The sequence below is a fragment of the Balaenoptera physalus genome (assembly GCF_965194825.1).
Source record: "Balaenoptera physalus genome assembly, chromosome: 6".
Classification (NCBI taxonomy): domain Eukaryota; kingdom Metazoa; phylum Chordata; class Mammalia; order Artiodactyla; family Balaenopteridae; genus Balaenoptera; species Balaenoptera physalus.
In genome coordinates this window covers 61718505-61739213 of record NC_138885.1, presented here as the reverse complement: position 1 = coordinate 61739213, position 20709 = coordinate 61718505, and the positions used below count along the sequence as shown (strand labels likewise).

General features: G+C 39.6%; 1 protein-coding gene across 7 annotated transcripts in view; it reads right to left on the bottom strand.

Annotated features, from left to right (window-relative positions):
* Window positions 1-20709, bottom strand: part of B3GALT1 (beta-1,3-galactosyltransferase 1) — a 588569-nt gene that overhangs the window by 57663 nt on the left and 510197 nt on the right. The window contains exon 1 of one of the 7 annotated variants that reach the window (XM_082465174.1): window positions 17587-19721. The exons of the other annotated variants lie outside the window; for them this stretch is intronic. The gene's annotated coding sequence lies outside the window, so the exon portion shown is untranslated. Of the gene's footprint in view, window positions 1-17586; window positions 19722-20709 lie in introns of those variants that run through there. 7 annotated transcript variants of the gene reach the window in all.

The following is a 20709-nucleotide window of genomic DNA, read 5'->3' as shown; positions in this document are numbered from 1 at the left end:
CTCAAAACTTAAAATCAGGTTTAATGATCTGGATGGAAACAATTGTTCGAACTCTCTCTTTACATTTGCTGGACAATCACTTTTAGCAAAAGTTAGTAAATTTAAAAAAATCTTCCCAACATATTATGGTGATTTTTCTTGGTTTCTGAAAATGATGGTCTCTTTTTGAGAGTTTTGATACATTTCATCAACACTGAGACAAATGCTTGGACGTTTCATTCACAGAGAAAATTATTACAGAATCAAGAGGCTGCATCAAGTGCCATATTAAGGAAATGATATCTATGGCAACGTAAATTGGAGTGCATTCATTGAAATCATAGAATTGGAAAACCCCTTGCAATATTTCTTCACACAAGAGTGCCTCTAAATAGATGAAAACTCATTTGGCATTCAAAATATTTGTTGAAGCCCTACCATGGATCAGATATTGTAATATACACTGGGAAAGGCTAAGTCATGGGTCACATTCTCAAGAAGCCAATAGCAAATAGGGGAGTCAGAAATATAGACAATATAACTATAAATCAGTGTTATAATGATGGCATATTTAAGGTGATGTAAAAAAATTGCCAAGACTGTCCTCTATTCCATGGCCTCTCAAAAATGTTCCTGCAATCTCCCTTATCAAGCTTGCTCACTAGAAAAAAACCTTTAATTTTACTAATTTCTGTTCAATGTCTGGCACAATCCATCAGATTCATTTCTGTTTTACCTTGTTCTCAGAGAAAAAGATAAAATATCTGTTTACAATTTCTTTATAAAACCCTTCCTATGTTTTAAAATCAGAAAATTATTGCAACACACAAAAAATATTTTAACTGTTGAATTTACTTAAATACCATCTCTTTCTAACAAAGATTTCAGGGGAAGAAAGCAGAAGATATAATCATAAGGCAAATAAAAAAGAAATAGAAAATAGACCCAAGTTATAAGCAGTCAGATAAGTTAACCATAAGAGTTATTGTTACTAATAGCTGGAGGCTTTTTTAGATTTGAATTTGAGTTTCCTGGCAGCCAGTGCAAAGATGAGAAATGTGACAAGTTAGTTACATAATTAGAAATATAATGACAAGTATAAATACGCCAGTTTTTCAGGGGAGATCAAGTTATTTTGACATTAAACTCTAGAACGGCTTCTATATGGAGACAGAAGATTAAATTATATAATGGCCACTATCCACATGTTGAAGCATATTTCACACAACCAGTCCAATAAAATCCAAGGACAAATATTAAAGCAAATTTAGTGAAGGCAGTTCCAGAAGGAAGCAGATCATTACGATATAAACACATGGCTCAGGATATGGATACATGGATAAATCAATTGCCCTCCATTTTCCCTCAAAGCACTCCTTCATCTGGCATTAGAAGTATTGCATTGCTGACACGTCAAGGTTAATTCTTTGGAAAAAACCTTGGAGAGCTGGTTTTCTATAATTCTGCTTGATGGTGGATGGATGGTCTATAAGCTTTGAAATGCAAATCAACCAGTGGTAGGGCTGCTAGTTTACTGTGAAAAGATGAGAAAACAGGGCTTCCCTGGTGGCGCAGTGGTTGAGAATCTGCCTGCCAATGCAGGGGACACGGGTTCGAGCCCTGGTCTGGGAAGATCCCACATGCCGCGGAGCGACTAGGCCCGTGAGCCACAATTGCTGAGTCTGCGCGTCTGGAGCCTGTGCGCTACAACAAGAGAGGCCGCGACAGTGAAAGGCCCGCGCACCGCGATGAAGAGCGGCCCCCGCTCGCCGCAACTAGAGAAAGCCCTAGCACAGAAACGAAGACCCAACATAGCAATCAATCAATCAATCAATCAATAAATAAATCTTTAAAAAAAAAAAAAAAAAAAGATGAGAAAACAAACCAGCCTGGATCCTTGCTTGTACAGGACGTGGAAGACATTCCATCTTAACACAGAAACGAGCTAACGGAATCAGGATTCTCCAGAGACACATGATTGGACTGATTCTAAGACTTTCATAAATATCCTAAATATTAACATAGAACAGAGAAAAACTGGTTTTATGGGGGAATTACTTTTAAGACTGATATAACAAATTAGTTTAGTTAATTCAGGCAAATAAATGGGCAATTGGGCCAAAAAAATCAATGATGACTTTAAGCAGGACAAAAAGAAAGCAACCCACATGCAAAATAGAGTTCTTCGGAGGCTTTTTTTCCCCCTCTAATTAAAATTTTCAAAAGGGAGCACTGGTTTCATAGGGTCCCAGAATATTCTTCCCCTTAGATTTCTGTTCTAGAGAAATAATATCAAATTGTTTCTTCCTTTCCTTATAATTGTGAATCTCTTTTAATAATCTTTTAATCCTCTTAACCATATATCTGCTACATAGGTTCTTGGGAAAATGCAAATTATAGCTTCCCAGTAGAATTTTAATCCAAAGACTCAGAAAAGCAAAGGAAAGCTGAGTTTGGTGGTGGAAACCTGGCTGTGCGATCACAATGCTCACCAAGACTGCCTCTTAACCAAGTTACCTCTCCCACTTCCCCCATTTATTTGTTCTTGTTCAGAACCCATTGTTTGCAATCAGAAAGCAAGCAAGTACTGGAGGCTCTGAAGTCTATTTTCCACCAATCCATATATAATTTCAAAGGTAGAAAAGGAAAGCCATTTCTTCTTTATCTTGATATTGGTAACTGGAGCTCTGTGAGACTATTTACCCTCCATCTTCCATGGAGGCCATGAGATGAAAGCAAGGTGAGAAACAGCACAGTCTTTGATCACTTTGACTTTGTGGAACTGGGCGGCCCGGATGAAAGTCAACAGTTTATCACATACGTGTGTTCCATCTTACACTTTTTAAAAGAGGTAAATGAAAAGGATTTGTTCAACAGATAGCATGTTAGAAAAACAGTGACAATGAAGTTGACCTTTCTGTTACATCAAAGGGGCCTTACTGAGCACCTTATGGATAAATTTCAAGGTTGAGGAAAATAACTGCTACACAGCAAAGCTTTTGGTTTTTGTTCATTTTTTTTTTCTGTTGGCTTATTTAGAGAAGGCTCAAAATTTTAAACTGCCGGTTAAATTGGTTGCCTGCTAAATGAGGGAATTTGCAACATACAGTTTGTTTATTAAATGCTCTGGTTAATGTTATACAGAGTATAACAAAGGAGCTGGTTACGCCCACTGAGGCTCTGTCTTCCTACTGAAATATCTGGTGGTGGAAACTCCCAAATTCCTCTTTTTGGGGGAAATCTCGTTTGAAAAATGAGCCGGTTTTGAAGTAAAAAGTGAATCAGCTGAGAGGTAGAGTCTCAGGCTGATTTCTTCATCTTTTCCCCCATGGGATGAGAGTGAAGGAGCCGTGCTTAAAAGAGGAAAGGAGTTCAAGGAATTTAGAGAGAGAGAGAGTCTGTATCCTATAACATCCTAACATTTGAAAAAAGACGAATGAATATCCATCATTCAGATGTTTGTTAACTAGATGCCATGCAGGTCAAACATCAGGTTGGGAACTGCATTCTTCATTTCTAAAAATAAAAAATGACGGATGATGCCTGCTTTATCCTTTGAGTCTCCAAAACATCAATCATTTGGGTTATTTATACTGGGGAAAGGTTAGTTCCTACCTGGTTCCCATTCTTTTTGGACTCTTCCTTAGTAACAGGATTTTGCTCCCATCTGTACCCTTCCTATACTCCAGGAAAGGCAGATTCCAGCTCCAAATGAGTCACTGATCTAAGCCACTCCATGGTGGCCTCATTTCCTCTGTCAGTGATTGGGTTATGCAGGCACATTTGATTCAATTCAGTGAGTCCTGAAAGGAGTTTTGCTGAAGGCTTCTGGGAATGGTTTCCTTCACTCTGAGAAAAAGGTATACATCCTCCCTTTTATGCTGCCACACGTTGATGTGTCTACACTGTGAGCAAGGAGAGTGGAAAGATGGAAGGAATGGGAATCTGGGTTCCAAAGGACGTGGTTGAATTAACCAATCCTGGGCTTACCTGACTTCCACATGCTTGTGGTTAACAGAGATAAATTCCCTGAAGGCACCTTAACTGATCAATTTCTAGTCCCCTCAACTACAGCTTCCATTTCTTTTTCCTCTTCATCCTCCAACCCTATTTACCCTATTTATCTATCCTTCTATCTATCTATTTATCTTTCTACCTACCTACCCACCTACCTACCTATCTACCATTATCTATCTATCTATCTACCTACTTACCTATCATCTATCTATAATTCTGTCCTCCTGTCTTGGTTTTGTTCCAGAAAGTCTTTCTTTTGGGCTCTTACAATAACTGCTAATTGATCTCCCTGTCTGTAGCACTGGTCTCTGGATACTTCCAGCAGACTGCAACCATCCTGCCTTTTCTAGAAGGGAAACTGAATCACATTATTCTTTCACTTAAATTCTTTAACAGTGTCTTACTATTGGGAATGGTGACTATGAGTCCAAAGTATTTTCATGTTTACAAGGTATTCTATAACCTGGTTCTTGCCAAGCTTTCTATCCTGAAATACTCTTTATTAGGTATTGTTTAACTGGCTCCTATTCATCCTTCAAGACGTAGCTAAAAAGCAAGAAGTCCCCTCTGTGGTATTGCTGACCCATTCTGCTCATTGATCACTGTCTCTTTGTGCCACCTCAGTATCTTGCAGGTAACTTTATCAATACTTGTCTCACAATATTCTTTGTATTTGTATACAAATCTCTTGTATTTGTTTGTAAGTCTGCCTTCTTCAACAAACAACAAACTCCTTGAAGCCAGGGGCCATGCCTTATTTACTTCTGAATCTTTAGTGCTCAATCTAGTGATTTGCTCATACTAGGTATTTAATAAATATATTGTGATTGATTTTAGAGGGAGGTCTACAGTGGAAAGGTGGGACATTTTAACTCAAGAGAGCTTAACTTTCAGTGTGAGAAATGTATATAACATCTCTTCTACCTTTACCTTGAGCTAATAATGCCTATGTCGTGATATGGGGGAGATCAATGTCTTAATAACCAGGATCCCATCAAAGAGATTAAATTATTATTTTTTGATCTGCATTTGTTTTGGAAAATCATTCAGAAGCTATTGATAAATGCCCTCTCAGAAGTCATAAGTTGCATTAAATAACGATCAAAGTATGAATTGTTCAACAGATCAATCCATAAAGAAGTAGTTACCGCATGTACAAGATCCAATGATCCAAAGGTCAAAACAATGTAATTTTCATCCCCATTTACAAGGAGAAAATACAATTTTGGCTAAGGGTGTATCATAATGTTCACAGAAACATGGCAGCCTTGATCCACGCTTACTTTATGTGGAGATAATTTATGGCTTTCTTCACAAAATGCATGAAATGGATTCATTATATGACCCTCTGGGCACATGTGCTCTATATTAGAGGCCTGATTAAATGATCATATTGACAGCAAAGTCAAGTGAGGAAATAAAATTCTATAGCAAAAATTCCTCATTATCATCCTTCAGAGACTACCCAAGTAGACCCTGTTCAAGCAGAAGACAGTATATTGAAGCAAGATTTTGGATTTACAAGACTGCTCTGAATTTGGGATCTGCCTAATTTTGACTTGGAAAAGCCTACTGGTTAAAGCTTGGTCCCCAGAGTAAGGCTGCCCAGATAGGAATCCTATTACTCACTAGCTGTGTGTCCTTGGTTGAGTTCCTTACCCTCTCTGTGCTTTCGTTTCCCCAAGTGTAAGTGGGGGTGACAATAATGCCTATCTATAGGGCTGTCATGAGGATTTAAATGTGTTAATGTTTGTAAAACACTTAGAACACTGCCTGGCACATAGGAAGTGCTATGCAAGTGTTTGGTGGGTAAACACTAATTTGTATTCATCTCCTGACAGAGTTCCAGCAAATAAAAATCTAAAGTGGAGAGCTTTGCATTTATGCCACATCTACACGAAAGGGCAACTAGAAGAAAATAATGTAATAATGTAGCCAGGAAAAAAGGGAGGCACTTTGCTCTAGAACTTTTTTAGGTCAATACAAATGGTAATCTCAAAGCTTTGGCTAGGCATTTTTGTAATGGGAACAGCCATTAAAAGGTAGAAAAATTGCTATTTTAAACAACTCCTGATAGAATAGGGACTTGCACAATTTGACAGGAAAAGGAGGAACAGAGGGTTGATGGAAGGAGCCAACCAGGCTTTGCACAAGGAGGTGGACACGGACCCCATTCTGGGGAAGAGGTGAGAGAGATGGAGTCTTTCCACTGGAGAAATGCTTTTCTTCCTCTGCATCAGTTTTAAATCCTTGCCTCTGAATTTGTGCTTGAAAAGTGTGTGACTGTATGGGTTAGGGTGGGGTGGGGATGGGGGTAGGGATGGCTGGTCCAACAGTTATCTGTTAGAGACTCAAGAATAGGAAAGCTTGGCCATAGCTTATCCAGTGGAGACATCTCCATTGGAACCGGACTCACAGCGCTCATCCCGGCCTAATAGTACCAGTGGACGGAGGCATCTAAGTCCACTCCCATCGCCCTAGTTGAGCCCCAGTGGAGTGTTAGTCTAGACCGAACAACTCAGCTTAGAAGAAATATTCCTTCAGGAAATTAGGTGCTAAAATCTCAGTTGAGACCAACTCACTGGGGAGAATTAGATTTCCCATTTGGTGGGTTGAAATGGTCTTAGTAGATGTGCAAAAGGAGAGGGGGGCAAACCTGAGTGCCAGGGAGCAAGCCTGGGAACTTGAGTGTGCCTCCAAGGGGACAGCCGTGAAAGAACTGATTTCTTCTAGCGCTTTTTACTGTACTAGGAGATAGTCTGATGAAGTATACAGTTAAGAAGGAATCCCCACCTCTTCTGGAATTCTCTTTAAGTATTGCTGACGCCAGAGAAGTCTGAACCATTTGTCCACTCTTGCATGGTGGTGGTTGTGAAGAAAACGAAGGAGTAAAAGGCAGAGGGAGCTGAGCCCGCCCCACCTTGGCCCTTCTGTTTGCATCTGTGGAGATCTGGTAACATCTGTGTCTATAATCTCCACACTGTTAACCACTGGGCACAGAGTGTTGTTGTTTTTTAAAAATTTTTATTGGAGTATAGTGGCTTTACAGTATTGTGTTGGTTTCTGCTGCACAGCAAAGTGAATCAGCTATATGTATACATATCTCCCCTCTTTTTTGGATTTCTTTCCCATTTAGGTTACCACAGAGCACTGAGGAGAGTTCCCTGTGCTATACAGTAGGTTCTCATTCTTGATCCATGGTGGAGCTGGGAGTTACGGGAGGAGAGGGAATGTAGAGAGGCAGGGATGGAAAACTCTGGAGGGATCTACAATGACATTCACCTTCCTCAATATATACTAGAGGAAAGGGTCTTTTTGATGTTGGGGTAATAATAGGTATTATTATCCAATAATAAACTAACAGTTTTCTTTGAAAAGACCTTTTCAATAATAATCATTCTTATAATCACCACCATCATTATTATTTGGAATCTGCCATTATTGAGCACTTATGTGCCAGGCACTGTGCCAAAGGCTTTATTTACACTTTCATTTAATCCTTAAAATATTATGCCCATTTTGTTGGTGAGAAAATCAAGACCAGAGAGGTTAAGAAACATACTAGTGTTGTATAGTTACTGACAGAGCCAGGATTAAAACGCAGATCAGTCTGACCCCCAAGCCTGTGCTCCTAACATTCTCTACATCCATATATATGTTAGGATGTCAGGCCCATCAGAAGGAATGCACTATACAACCCAGCCACAAAGACATGGTGATATCTTCTTGAGGCTGAGAAAGAACTAGAAGTTATCCAATGATCTGTCTCCTGATGCATCATAAGAATTTAATAAATTATATGACATGTGAGCTTAATGGCTGGTACCAATTTTAAAAATGTCAGGAAACTCTTTGGCTTGAAAGAAATCAAGGGAGCTGTTACAGGACTAGAATGATCTGTATCAGAAGAGCCCTGATATCATTTCAAGTCATCTTTGCACTTAGACTCTGCACTGGCAAGGGAGCATTGGACCCTCTGGCTGGGAAGAAATGTACATGGGAATATGATATGGGCTGGACTGGGTAGGATGCAGTCATGAAGTACCATTAATTTTTCTCACGTCACTTCCCCAATTCTGTTTTGTTGGTTTCCCCCTTCCCCCCCTTGATCATTTTCTTGGGTTCATTCCATAGATCTTCTGGTCATGGTGGGGACATCAGAAGGGTTTCATTTTCAAGTTATAGAGACGTCAAGTGTCATCTAAATCAAAACTCTAATCTCTCATCCAATTTAAAGGAACTATTTCCCAGCTCAGACCTGGCGGGCCACATGGCAGGACTGGGGACATGGGCTTCTGCATTACTACTCCACTTTACTTTTCTACTTTCTCCTCTCCTCTGCACCCCACTCACTATGTTGCCCCTGGCTCTGCTAGGGTCAGGAAGGAGGGGAGGGATGAGAGGAAGACAGCAAGGTCTCACCTGAATGGGGCTACTGTAATCTGGCATCGATATTCTTTGTGATGGCAGATACCCAAATGTTGGCTCTGGCTCATGGGGCAGATTCACGATTTCTTCAGGTGTCTGCCCATCACCCCAGTCCTCACCACCAGGACCCCCTGGCACAACTCATCACTGACACAGGTGATGTACTCTCTACTGATCTCCTCTCAGCTCCTGATCTTTGGGCTCGAGGGAACCTCTTGGGAAAGGTCCTTTAAAGATAGCTCTAGCCCAGCAGCATTTAGCAACATGCCCTGTTCAGGAAAGGGTGATGGGGGTAAGGGGGTCACAGAGCTAAGTTCAGTACACTTTGGCATGCCTCGCTTGGATGGAGACGCGCCTGTCATTGGAATGGGATGGTCCATGATTCTTAACGGGTCAGGTTTGAGGCCTCAGCAGAGACTTAAGACAGTGAGAAAAATTAATCTCTTCAAGAGAAATGTGATCAGATACATAGAACCAGAAAGTTTTCATTGGATTGAGATGGTAGACCTAACTCTCCAGGCAATTTTTTTGACCACCTTTATTCAGCTTGTTTACTTCTGATGAGGAAATAGGGACCTCATTTGTTGTACTAATTATCAATACAGCTATCTTCTTTTCCTTTTTACAATTTATTTTTTTAAGAGATAAATTGTGTTTTTTAATTAATTTTTTTTGGAGCATAGTCGATTAACAATGTTGTGTCAGTTTCAGGTGTACAGCAAAGTGATTCAGTTACACATATACATGCACCTATTCTTTTTCAAATTCTTTTCCCATTTAGGCTATTACAGAGTACTGAGCAGAGATAACCTGTGCTTGTTGGTTGTCTATTTTAAATATTATAGCTATCATGTTTGAGTGCTTGCTACTATATCTACTTCATATAAACCCCACAGCTGCCCTATAAGATGGCTGCCCTTATCTCCATGTGACAGATGGGGACATGGATGCCAGATCACTCACCAAAGGGAACAGTGGGAATGGGGCAAAGCCAGACTTCTCCCCATGCTGGCTCCAAAGTCTGTGGTTTTCTTGATATTTCATACTGCATGTCGAAGGCATGTTGTGCCCACTGACGGTCTTGCAGCTGGCCAAAATATGGACTGGCCAGATCATAATCATGGGTCAAGGATTTCTTATTTCTAGCTAGCTGAATGTACAGCAGTGATTCTCAGCCTTGATTGTACATATAATCATGTGGGAATCTTTAAAAAAAAAAAAAAAAAAAAAAGACATGCTTGAGACCCACCTCAAACCAATGAAGTCAGAATCTCTGGGACCGGGAAGGAGCTTATATATGTATTGGGCCCAAGCTCTCCAGGTGTCTCTAATTGCAGCCAGGGCTGAGAACCACTCATTTCTACAAAGAGATAATGCTTACTTTAAGTACTTGCTGGGTTGTAGGTGAGAATCATGGTCTCTAAGAAATAGACAGGAGGTTTTGACATACTAGCAGAGAATGTGAAGTTATTTTGTATATATATGCATATATGTACACATAATTTTGTACACTCCTCCAATACATCACTTCTCATACTCAATCATTAAAAAAAAAAGAAATACTAGCAGATACTTTTATATAACCAAAAGGGAAGTTATAAAACAGTACATCCTTGATATTTGTTATAAACATTCCATATTCCTAAAGGCTGATCTGTGCTCATATATGTGATAAAGGAATGAAGATACACATTTAATTATTATATTTATTATGACCTGCCGCTTAACTTACTTCAAGTTACCATGTAACTTACTAAAATATTATAACATAGAGAGAAGATTAAAAACAGAAGGAAGTTCTTTCTGGCTATAACCTAAGGTCACATTATTAAATAAGACCTGAACAAGGGTAGTAAGAATGCAGCCAACTACCAAACAAACACATTAACTACCAAAGCACCATTCCTTTAAAGAGAATCAAATCATGTTGTAGAGCTTCATTACCATTTCCCCATATTTATTTAATTTGATCCTTATAACCTTTCTGTAAGGCAAGTGATGTTGTAACTCCTGTGTAACAGATGAGGAACCCGAGATTCTGTGTGTGAACAACTAACTCAAGGTGGAACTGACAGCTAGGTTTCCTGGCTGAAAATTGTCCTCTTCCCACTAGTCTGCACTAACAGGAGTGATCTAGATTCATTCAGAGTAAGAGGCAGACCTGCCATTTGCATCTGCGTTGATTTAATAGCTATAGTGATTCAGAAAAGCTGACTAGTGGGAATGACTGGAAATGAGCAGTGGAAATTGCTTTCAATGTATCACTCATGAATCAATGGTTCTTGCTGATTTGAACAGTTGGAAAAAGTCTACTGATATGAAATTGGAAAGGCAGTTGTAGAAAAGCCCTAAGGCTGAACAGAGCTTTGTCAGCTTTCACAGAGGGCTTTTATCTTCTCATTTGACTTCATGAACAGTGAGAAGAGTGAAAGCGGATGTCGTCCCCTAAATGAGAACTCAGCAGCAAGATGAAATCTGAGGTTTGGCCCCTGAAGTCATAAGGAAATCTTTACATGAATAATTCTAGATCCAAGCACTCCTGTTCAATGCTCAGTGAAGCATGACATTCAAGGATCTTATTCATTTTGTTCCAATTAGCTAGTTGATTTATTTCAGCAATAGGAAATAAAATATTTCTAATAATATTACATAAACGAGGGCACTGTAGTGTTCATCAATGAAAATTACACTATTTATTTGAAAGTCAGCATTCACATGACTTCTTAACTGCAACACAGTTGAGAACCTGATTGGAATGGCACGTGAACTCTTTCTAGAAAACCTAAGAGAGGTCCTGTCCAAGGGGGGAGAGCTGTGTCACTATCATCTGAAATCTGAAAACAAGGACTAAGGAGAATAAAAGCTGCACTGGAATGATAACCTGCAACATAAAGCCCTTTTCGGAATCAGCTTCTCTGATGATTCTCTATTCCAGGCTGTGCATCTGGTGGTTTTCACTCTGTTCTGTGCTCCTATGATCCCGACCATTTTCCCAAAGAACCCTCACCTCTGCTTTTTACAGATCTGGTCTTCTGGCTCAGATTCTTCCTTTGTTTTATTATTCAGCTATGGAATTCTTGACCTTGACTTATACCAAGTAGTGATCATTACAAAGTTAGCACTTGCTTTTAGGTAAGGCCAATTATATACTATTTTAATGCACTGACTTCCCCAGGGCCACAAATTTATGTTGATCTTGTGGTATAAGTCAGAAGTGCACATCAAATGAACGGGCAGACTAACACATGTGGTTGGTTTCAATGCTTTTTATGCCACAGTAATAAATACTATCTTTAAGTGTTGTACTTTAAAACAGCTTTACAGTTTTATGTTTAAAAAAAAAAAAAAAAGAACCCTAAACTACCATAAAAACACAAAGTCCTCATTCACTCCAAGCACTAGTTAGATATGAGAGGGTGGCCTCTTCTCTTGTTACCATTGTTCACATGTGGTTTTCACATTGTCATAGTAACATTTTGTCCTACTGTGCTTGGAATACTGTGTGCTCTCCTTGTAAATATGCATCGTTTTACATAGGCTTTCTAAATATTTACACAGTTCAGATAGTCATAATTTTCGCTGTCACAGAGCTTATCACCATATTAAAGTTCCAGAGTTTGTTTCATCACTCCTAATTGTTGAGTATTTGGGTTGTTTCCAGTTATGTGCTATTACAAATAAGGGGGTTATAAACATTTTTGAACAAGTAAGCTTAAAAGCTACTTTCTTTAGATAATTCTCCAAGGTGGGGATACTAGCTCAAAGGTCATGATCATTTCATTTAGCTCTTGCAGTGCCTGAATGCTCTCTAAAAATAACATGCTAATTAGCAGTGCCACTATCAATGAAAGAAGGCACGTGGACAACCCTATCCCTTTTTACCTCCATGAATGTTTATACTGTCATGAAAAAAACCGATGTGGCTTCCAAGCTCTGCAAAAACAATAGGCTATGAACACGGTCTGCAGCTACGTGTGCCCACAGGACTCCTCAGAGGTGCAAAAATCTCCTTGTGGTTGGCCATCAACCTGCCGGCCCAGTGACAGGGGCCACCGTGTATGCTAATCACAGCCTGTGCACTTGGTGCAGTTGAGCTGGCCTGCTGGAATTCAGTACTCTGGGGACAGCTTGGGGAACAGAGTCACGGAGCAATACGTTGGAGTTTGAGAAGGAAACAGGCTAGATAAGGTGGCTTGGAATTCTCCCATGAGTCCCAGCTTGGAATTCCTCGTGCCATCTCTGTCATACCCATTTACCATTGGTGGTTACTCCCCAGGCCGACCCTCCCCTGTTGCCATGGTTAATGGTCATGCTTATTTCTGCTCTATGCAATCACCAGCCCTGGCTTCTGCCAGAGGTTACTGGCCTGGAAAAACTGCTTTTAAATCAAATGAGATGGGGGGTTGTCCTTAAGACAGAGGAAGTTAATGACCACAGAAACTTTGCTGAATTTCATTTCACCTGCCTGCAGGACTTGGCGTTATGAAACCAAGATTAGCTAGAAGGGCACATTGTCTCTTTGACCTCTATCCCTGCCCTCGCCAGAATTTCTGGGGAGCCATCTAGACAGGATCAGAAGGTTTCTTCCCCATCTCCTCCACCCCATGCTAAGCAGTCACCTCACCCTTCCTTATTATTTGCTCTTAAAGGCATCAGCTCTGTTGGGGATAAGGAAATAAATTCCCAACTAGCTTCATGGTAAGAAAATGTGTGGAAAATGATTCAACTTTTTTTTTTTTTCTTTCAGATTCCAGAAAAATACCTCCCACTCTGCTGGTGGAAGCATTACATAGTGTCTCAGAGTCAGGCGTGAGGGGTAGGTGTGAAGGGAGTATAATGGCTCTCGCACCTCACTCGCCTCAAGGAAATAATAATCGCATGGACTCTCAGCTTTTACCGTCTTTTCTCACCACCATCAGATGCAGTTAACACGAAGATACATAGAAAAATATCCCCTGGTGGGCCACTAACATTTGGCATTGTTTTCCTCTGTGTAGTTGAGTTCAATGATTAAACCTCGTTGAAAAAGGTATTACATTTTTTGGCCCCTCTTTATTCTTTCTAATCACTTTTCCTTTTCTTTCAAACTTTACTTGTTTCGTGTGAGATTGGTGGGGGGCGTAACAGAAGGCAGAAATAGTAACTTTAAAATTATCTACCTTATTCCCCGTGAGTGCCGACCTGCAGCACACAGCCTGTTTCGTGTTCTCTGCCAACCACCACAAATCAAATGTCCCACCAGACTCTATGCCCATACATGAGGGAGAACTCTCCAGTAATCAAAAGAATCATATAGTCAGAAGCTCTGTCTATTATTTAATCTAAAATGTTTCTTTCTTGAATGTATTCTTATTATTCTCTTTATTCTTACTAATAAGATAATTTCATTATCTTGTAAACATAGCTTTCAAAGGGACTTGGATAGATAATATAATTAGACTCACCTATTTAGGAAGGTTTCACAAATGATTCCAGCTTTCAGAAATTATATTTAGAAAAATACTTGCATACTTTTCTACTGAGAATCTTTTTTTTATATATATTGATTTTAGGTCTTTCTTATTTTCTAATATGGATTTTTTAAAAAATTTATTTTAGGCTGCATTGGGTCTTCGTTGCTGTGTGCGGGCTTTCTCTAGTTGAGGCGAGTGGGGGCTACTCTTTGTTGTGGTGTGCGGGCGTCTCATTGAGGTGGCTTCTCTTATTGCAGAGCACGGGCTCTAGGCGTGTGGGCTTCAGTAGTTGCAGCACGTGGGGCTCAGCAGTTGTGCAGCACGGGCTTGGTTGCTCCTCGGCATGTGGGATTTTCCCGGACCAGGGCTCGAACCCGTGTCCCCTGCATTGGCAGGTTGATTCTTAACTTCTGCACCAGGGAAGCTCTCTACTGAGAATCTTAAAGCACATACTCTGTTAAAATAACTTTCCCTCCAGGATTCAGGAATGGTGTATAATTACTTATTTTATTTATGGAATAATTGAGATAACACACTACATTCACTCAGAGGAGCAGATTCTTTCATTGTGTTGTTGTTTTATCTAATATTGCAGTTCTCTGATCCTGAATGTGTATTTTTAATTTTTCTTAACTGGGGTGAAATACCCATAAGAGAAAATTAACCATTTTAAAGTGAACAATACAGTGGCATTCAGTACATTTACCACATTGTGCACCACCACCTCTACTGACTTGCAAAATCTTTTCATCACCCCAAAAGAAAACCCTGTACCCATTGAGCAGTCACTCTCCATGCTCCCCACCCTCCAGCCCTTGGAACCACGAAGAACTTTCTGTTTCTATGGATTTACCTATTCTACAAATTACATATAAATGGAATTATATGTGACCATCTGTGTCTGGCTTCTTTCACTTAGCATAGTGATGTCAAGGTTGGTCCGTGTTGTAGCATGTATCAGTACTTCATTCCCATGTGTTTGTAACAGCATGCGACTCTAACGCTTTCCAGTCTCTAGTGCTTTCAAGCTAATGTTGGCTTGAAAAATAAATGCAAAGATAACAAATCCATGGGGTTGTATTTCATATTCAACTTCTAGAAAGCCAAAGTATTGTGGAACACACAGGTTTACCCAAGAGCTGCAGGATGCCTCCCTCCATCGCGTGACATCCCCATTTATTGGGCCATTCCTAGCGTTACTGAAAGAAATGAATAGGCTATAGCCTGTTGGAGATCTTCAACTCCGAAATGCCTTTAAAAAAAATTTTTTTTTATTTGAAAGAACTTTCTTCCATGGTCTTCAGCCGTGTGATTTACATACAAGAACATCACAGCTTTTGTAGTTAACTCTGAAAAGCCTTTCCCTGGTCCCTTTTGGTGCATTCTGTCAATGACCATAGAGTGACACCTCCACACTAACTCAGGCTGCCTGTCAGGTATGATAACACCTGCAGAGCTGAAATAGAGTTGAAGTCCATCACTGAAACTTCAGCAGGGATCACTTCTCTGCTTTCAGAAAAGTGGCATTTTGGCAGTGGCAGGCAACAATTCCAGGGGACAACTGTGGTTCTAAAGTATAGCAATTTAGTCAATAAGTCAGGCTTTATCGACAAAGTGTGCGTCTGTAAGAGTATGTCAAGATGTACTAACAAAAAGATGTGAAAGAGTCCCTGGGAGCTTTATGGGCAGAGAACTACTGTGGGAATTGACTATTTATTGAAAGTGCTTAACAACAGACAGCTGTGTAGAGATGTCATAATAGATGCCTTCTCTTTGTTAGTGAGTTATTACAATTTTAGTGGGCCTTTCAGAGTACAGAATGTCTTCCTTAGAGCACGATTACTAAAGTTGATTGTTGAAAGCAGAGCTCTCAACCTTTTCTATGCCAATACACACACAGGAAAAGATATTACAGCAGCACATCGGGGTCAATGGTCAAAGCTGATCATGTCTGGAGATGACTGGACCAGGGGTTCTGGTCACTCCAGGCCCCATGAGCCATCCCTAGGGCTCAGAGTTCAGTATTTCAGCACACCAGCTTGGAGGCGCTGATCTAAACCATTGTGTGCAATGCAATATTATCCATAAACATTTGTCATTCGAGACTCTTTTCGCACAAGAAGTCTCTGTTTGCAAAAACTGCTTTGCAAACTTGATTCACTGTCTTAAGGTACTGTCTTGAATATGGTGGATGTAACACAGCAAAGATAAAAAATGAACTCTTGTGTGATGTTTTCTCGAGTCTCTTTGAAACTTGCTTGAGATCTGGGATCCATTCAGTGAGACAGACCTTGGCAGTTAGCAAGCAAATAATTGTCCTCACATTCACAATGACATTTTGATATACATTTTAAAAAGCTGAATGTTTTTAGGATGTGTGATATTAAGTGGAAGGGATTACATATGTGGTAAATTCTTTTAATAGTTTTCCACAATTCTCTGAACAGATGGCTCAAACTCTCTCATCCAGTGATTACTCTGAAATTAATAAGTTATGAGTTTGAGTGGCACTGTGAAAACAATACAATATGTGATGCTCTGGTTCTTACTGTTCTTTTTGATGGCTGTTTTCATAAACTGACATTCATATTTGGCCCTGCCTGCTGGGCACTGAACCACAGAGCCCCTGGACACATGAAATGACCAGTACCTACAAATTAGTGAGAGGCACTAATAGCCTCTCTGAGCATGCATACAAGGAATTTGTATTTCAACAGTCATTCTCGATGTAGTAGCTATGATCAATAAATACTAAACAATGAAAAAAAAGCACATTGATCAGGGCTAGCTGCATCAGAAAAACAGGAAATCACTGTGGATATATTTTATGCAAGTCAGAGCCTTTCCACAATAGAAAGAAAATGGACCTATCATAGCAGGTAACTTACAGAAATCTATTGGTCTTAAAATATCTACCATCCTGAAATACTTCTACGACCTTCCTGATGTCTGCCATTCCCTTCTCATCATGCAAACCATTAAATTCTGATAATCTACACACGACGAGCAATTCCAAGTGGCTCCAAATGTCCTTCTTCTGCTACGTGGCCTGTTTAAAAAGACTGAAGAAATGTGTGGAGAGAAAGAGAAAAAAAAAAAAAATGACCTGGCCATTGTTGTCTAAGCACTTCACTTATGTCTGGCATCTAGTTACATTCAATGAAGGGATGAAAAAAGTGAATGAATGAAAAAAGATGCATTTCTGCTTGGGTAAGTCCCTCTTAAGGCTTCTCTGGACTCTCAGGTGGTAGTACACCTGCAGAGATCTAGCCTCCTCCCAATTCTGTGACCAAAATCTTTGCATTTGATGTCTTTGTTAATTGACAGGTGTCTCATCAGGAGATAAAGATGGGTGTAAGAATCAGCCCAGGTACCCTGACTTTCCAAGGGGGTACTAGGGAGTCGCTCTGACTGGCCCACCCCTCATTCTAGCAGAACGGGATAAGTCAGAGAAAATGGTTTGCTTTAACATTTTAATCAATCCCTAAGAATTTCACTCCAAAGGATTTGCCACCCCTCCCATTTGTGCAGGTTGATACTCCTTTATAAGTTCTCTTTTCCTTGTGAAAATGTGGTCCGCAAGAAACCACAAGGTTCTGCTTATTGAAAGGACATAAATACATAAGTTACTTTCAATGCCAAAGTTGTCTCCAAATCCTAAGGAGGGAAAAAACAAAATATTGAAGTAGCTGTTGGGTCTCTATTTTACCTGCTAATGGAAGAAGCATACAGACTCTTCTCCCTGTGTCCACTATACATAAAACTTAGTTCTGTGTTTCCACACAATTTACGCATTGATGAGGAAGAATGTTCAAGCACTTCAATCTTAGAGGAAAGAAAAAAAAGGACAGGAAGATGAAAAGTATAGGAGAGGAAAGGTGTAGCGTGGGTCATAGGGAAACAGAAGAAGAAAATGGACACGGAGTTGATGGAAGGGAGAAGCAGGGAAAGGAAAAGGAGAAAAAAAATGCAGAGGAGACAATAGAAGTAAAGTAGAACACAAGAGAGGTGAAGCAAGTAAACGGTGAACTGATTCAGAGTTAAGGAGGAAAAGCTGTTTCCTAGTTTATTATTCAACTACAAATGTACATCCACCAAACGTCTACACTTTTTGTTGTACCTAGCATTGGTATTCAAAACACATGGATTGGATGAATGGATATGTTACAGATCATCCTTAAATTCATGCTTGTTCTAGGCCAGTGGTTTTCAACTTCAGAACTACTGACAATTTGGGCTAGATAATTCTTTGTTGTGGGGACTGACTTGTGCGTTGTAAGATGTTTAGCAGCATCTCTGGTCTCTAGTCACTACATGCTCCCAGTCAGTTGTGACAAAGGAAAATGTCTTCTGTCATTGCCAAATATCCCCCGAGGGCAAAATCACCCCTGGTTGAGAACCACTGTTCTAGGCATATGGACCCAATGGAGTAAATCCACTCAGTGCTTGAAATATACTTGGTAATTAATGACAATACACTGTAGAGACATCAAGGTACAAATATGTTATATTGTTTTAATTGTTCTCAGGAGACTGTAAACGTCCTCCTTTGGAGGAATGCTATAACAATATCATAGGAGGTTTTGTTTTTCCTAAAGTGTTTAGTTGGTAGATACGATGATTCATAATGATCATTAGCAATTGGTATACTAATAAATGTCATCAAGTGTCATGTCCATATATGTAGTTTGTTTACTTGTTCATTTTACATCTCTGTTATTACAAAAACTCTATTATAAACTCTATTTTCCCCAAACTCTACTAAACAGTGGGACTATATATTTTTAGTTCCAAGTTAAATCTGGTATGTGCCTGATACTCAGAAAAATTCAATGTGATTTTAATTGTCTCTTACTCTTCTCTCCAGTAGTCACTGGGAACTTACTACGATCTACTTTTACTCCATATGAGAAGATCATTACTTGATCTTAAAAAACAAAACAAACCAAAAACAAAACAAAAAAACCTTAGCACGTACACAGAGAAGAAACACATATAAGTGGAGACCAGAACTGAAAGACAGAATTCTAAGCATTTTTTTTCAAAGACAAAACAAAGCCAAATAATACCAAACTCAAGGTGCACAACGGCAAGAGGAATTCAGGAAGTTTTTCTAAATGTTACTCCCAATTGTCTTATGATCTAAATCATATTTGTCACTGTAGACCCTCAGATGTTTAGAAAGCAGAAATTGAAGTTATACAATGTCCCATTTCACAGACTAGGAAACCAAGGCAGGGAGCCGATGAAAATAAAATAAATTTTTGTGACATGTTTGTCAAAGAGTATGTCAGATACAGAGAAGCACTGCTGGTTAATCTACAGCCAGGCTCTGAATCCAATTTCAGCTAAGCTTATCAAGTGCCTTTGATGGGGTCATTGCTGCACCACCTCATTCACCTGTGTTCTCTAATTTACTGCTCAGAAAACCGTGTGTCATCAGTTCTGTCATTCACACTTTAGAGAAGAGGAGACAGGTTTAGTAAGGTAATGTAACTGTCCCATGTTCAAGAAACTCAGTGAGTGTCAGAACTGGGATGTGGGCAGGGTCTTCCAATTCCAAGGTTATGGATTTTCCTCTATACCATGTTAATTTCCATGAAGGGATGGTTGGGGGAAAATGGGGTGGAATTTTCCCCACAAAACATCCCCTCACATGGGTTACATGGCCAGAATCCCTCATCATTCATATCTATGTTCTAGTCATGTGAGTGACATAATCCCTAAGATGGGAGAGAGAACATCCAGGTCTGGAGGTGCTGAGGGTGACTACAAAAGTCAGAAACATCTCTGTGGAGGTGGGAAAGCATCCTAGATACCTGTTATTGTGTGTGTGTGTGTGTGTGTGTGTGTGTGTGTGTGTGTGTGTGTGTGTGTGTGTGTGTCCATAGTTACACGACCATCTCTTTGTACAGTTGCCTAACACATTTTCTGATGTTCTTTTTGTACTCTGGTTTCTTTCATTTGGTTACAGACCCCTGAAGGGTAAGGACTCTATTGATTGTTTCTCTTGGGTCTTTTGACAGTACCTAGAGCAGAGCTCTGCCTGTAATAAAAGCACATTTCCTGTTATTGTCCGATTTATATAAAGACATTCCTAGTTACACAAAGTAATCAGCTGTGTAGAAATTGGTAATACACGTAGTATTATTTCTTCATGTATTTGGGTATGGAAGCATCTCTGTTTAAGTTTCCTAAGATCCCTGTGAATACTATTAAATTAAAAAAAAAATCCAGTGTTGCATAATCTTATTTATAGTCTAAATAGCAGGAAACTTGGGGAATGCTTGAAATACACTATTTAAAAATTCCTTTTGTTAAACAGTGCTTTAACCAGAGTTAAAATCACTCACTAGGAGAGGAGACCTTAAAAATTATAAAATAATTGTGCTTAATACTGTATCTCACAGTCTTCCTTTGAATTTGATTATCCTCCTACTTTCGTGTTTTGGTAATCTTATATTCCATGTCACTCATTTATATAATGCTGGGGTCTCATGAGCTAATTAAAAATAATTATTTTCCAAGTATATGTGTTATAAGTTGAGGGTACGAAATCCAGAAATTATAGAAAAGTGTAAGAAAGAAAAGAGTATCATCTATAGCTCAGGGATAACCACTATATCTCTGGTTTTGGATGGTCTGCCTTTGAGTCTGGTTTCCATATACACATGCATATACAATCCCTCTCCCCTCCCCCACGTGTGTGTGTGTGTGTGTGTGTGTGTGTGTGTGCGCGCGCGCGTGTCTTTGTCTCTCTCTGTGTATGTGTGTATACTTTAAAAAGTAAACTGGAATTATACTCTTTACAGTTTATATTTTTATGTAACTT